Source organism: Erinaceus europaeus (genome assembly GCF_950295315.1).
Source record: "Erinaceus europaeus chromosome 6 unlocalized genomic scaffold, mEriEur2.1 SUPER_6_unloc_3, whole genome shotgun sequence".
Lineage (NCBI taxonomy): Eukaryota > Metazoa > Chordata > Mammalia > Eulipotyphla > Erinaceidae > Erinaceus > Erinaceus europaeus.
The window spans coordinates 887,745-890,658 of NW_026647136.1; the positions used below are offsets into that span (position 1 = coordinate 887,745).

Consider the following 2,914-nt stretch of genomic DNA (forward strand, 5'->3'; position numbering starts at 1 on the left):
TCAAGGCACTGACTCCCTAGTTGTAGGTGGATTGCTTCACTAGCAACAAAGAAGGTCTGCAGTTGTCTCTCTCCTCCCCACTCTCAATTTCTGTCTGTCCTATCCAGTAAAATGGAGGAAAAAATACGGATTCCAGGAGCAGTAGATTTTTAGTGCTGGTACTTAGTCCCAGCTATAACCTTGGAGACTAAAAAAAAATCTTTGTTCTTCATTATAAATATCTTGGATACAGCACTGCAATTCCAGAAATCAAATGATACACAAAGAACTATATTGCCACCAGGGCTGGTGGCTGCATCATGACTCCACTGCTCCTGGCTGCCATCGTCGTCTTCTTTTTTCATTTTATTTCATAGAGAGGAAACAAGGGGGAGAAAGGGGCAGAGGACTAGACAGACACCTGCAGTACTGCTTCACCACTCAGGAAGCTCCCCTGCTGCAAGTAGGACCCAGGGACTTGAACCCAGGTCCTCTTGCATGGTGACATGTGCACTCTGCCAGGTGCACCACTGTCTTCCTCCACACCCTTTCTTGCTTTTTTCCAGTTGAATAAAGAAAACTGGGGTCATTATTTTCTCTTCACTTAAAAGTATCACCCTGTCCAAGGGTAAATAATCTACTGGAAACGACACAGAACACTCTGTAAATGCAAAAAATCCATGCGAATAGAAAAGCTGTCTCTTGAAAACAGTTCAGTACAAGAGACATCAAGGATTGACAGAAGAAGCCTTCTGGAAAAAAATCGTGACATTTCAGGTGCCATGTTCTCTCCATGTTTAAGTCAAATTAATTATTGTTGCATATAGTCCCAGCTTCCTTTTCTGTGTCTGCAGGAAATACACTTTCCTGTCTGGTACATTCTGGATTCTTACGTCATCTCTAGATCTATTTCTGTCGAAGGCAGGAGCTTGGAATGGACATGTACGTTCTAGTCTTAGAAACACTTACACTGATGTCGTCTGCATACTCTAGCATGGCGTCCACATAGTCCATGTTCTCACTGTAAATGTTGCTAATCAAGTCCATAGTGACCCAAAACAGAAGAATAGCTGTTAGCTTGTTTTCTAATCAACTTATGTTTTGGCTGATTACTTCAGTATTTTCCGCTACTTTTTCAAGATATCAACTTTTTAAAGATATATGCAAGATCTAATGAGAGAAACAGTATGCAAATGTATTTTTGGAGAATGGAGAGATACCAGAAAAAGAAAAAAAAATCTATGTTGTCAGGTCACTGAGGCCAGGGCTGCAGATCCCGTCCTCACAGCTTTCCTGCCTGGAGTCCAGGCCAGAATCTCCCTGGCCTATAGGGCTGGCAGATGCATTTGCTTTGCCAACCACCCCACAGAGAAACCTGCCCTTAAGACATGGCAGTTTAATACATGGTCCGGGGTGATGTTAGCTCCCATCACAGCATGGAGAGAAGGGGGACAAGAGGGAGAAGCACTGACTGCTAGGACTCTGCATTCTGAGAACTTGAAGATTTGAAGTACCATGGCCTGGGATAAAGTATTGGACTCTCAAGCATGGGGTCCTGAATTCAATCCCTAGAAGCACATGTACCAGACTGATAACTGGTTCTTTCTCTCTCTCTCCTCCTTTCTCATTGATAAAATAAACAGAATATTCTTAAGAAATGATTTGAAATATGTGAACTAATGACATACCTACAAAGCTCCTTATACCATTGCTCCATCCTCTCAGCTGATCTGAAATCCAAGAGGAGAAAGAAAGTTAGAATGCATAAAATTCACACAAACATATTGTGATTTCTGGCCAGTGTAAACATCGACGTGTTGGTTATTGGTGGGACTGTGTGAGTCTGGAGGCCTGTCCTGTTACTGGGTGGTGAGGGCCCTGCTCTTTGACAGACAGCTTGCTGGGTTGGAAAGAAAAAATTCTAGATGGAGGATAAATTGTGTTGGGGCTTGGGCAGTTATACTGGTGGTTAACTGCACATGTTACCATGCACAAGGACATGGGTTCAAGCCCCTTGTCGCCACCTTCAGAGGGCTTAGCAGTTGTATGTGTTTGCCTGAATCTGATCCATTGGGGACAGTTGACAGCACACAGATGTTTTTGAGGGGGTCAGCACACGTTTGGCTAATAGACCCCCAGATGGAGCTGTGCTCCCCCTTGAGAGTCATGAGGCGAGAGGGCCGGGCTGCAGTCTTACTTAAAAGAGACAACGAAGCTGCGGTCAGCCCAGCCCAAGACCAGCAATGGGAGGTTTCTTGAGACTTTCTTGGGTTTCTTCATGTTGGGTGCCACCCAAATGTCCAGCAGGGCCACCCAGTACTTGATTCTGAAGTGACCCTTGAACCTGGAGAGGGAACAGAGTACAGTGCAGTTAGCTTGCATCTCCAGCATTCTGGGAGCAGCTGGGTTTCTCCTGGGGAGATGGTGGGTGTGTTTCTGTGGCTCCTTGCTCTCTGAGCTTGAGAGCACAGCAGAGGGAGGGCTGGGGCCTGTGTGCTGTGTGCTGACTGGAGCCCGGCCCAGGATGTCCCTGAACACTCCTTACCAGTGGGAGAAAAACAGCCATTTTCCTGAACATTGTAGAACAATTAGATATCCCTCCTATATTTATGAGCTCGCTAAGAGAACCTTGCACTCATTTAGCATCTTTCCATGTAGTGTCTTATTTGTTAATCATAATGATCCATGATCATATTTCCCTTATTAATTGTATGAAAATTGTAATTAACTTATTAGGTAATTATTGTCACCCTGAAAGTGCTTGAGGATACTAATGAAATAACTCATGCATTATAAGTTCAGTTAAATATATTTTCTATGAGACTGAAAGAGTTAAGATGTATTTTCCATGTCACTTTGTTTTAATTGCCACTGGGGTTATCACAGTGGCTGCCTGATGAATCCACTGTTGTTACTGATCATTCCCCTGTTTCTG

General features: G+C 44.0%; 1 long non-coding RNA gene across 1 annotated transcript; it reads right to left on the reverse strand.

Moving 5' to 3' along the window:
* Positions 1–977: 977 nt before the first annotated feature.
* On the reverse strand, positions 978–2,221 carry LOC132536171 (uncharacterized). Its single transcript, XR_009547839.1, has 3 exons — positions 2,177–2,221; positions 1,668–1,709; positions 978–1,012 (listed from the first exon to the last, which is right to left on the reverse strand). It is a non-coding gene; the product is annotated as an uncharacterized LOC132536171 (long non-coding RNA).
* Positions 2,222–2,914: the final 693 nt, after the last annotated feature.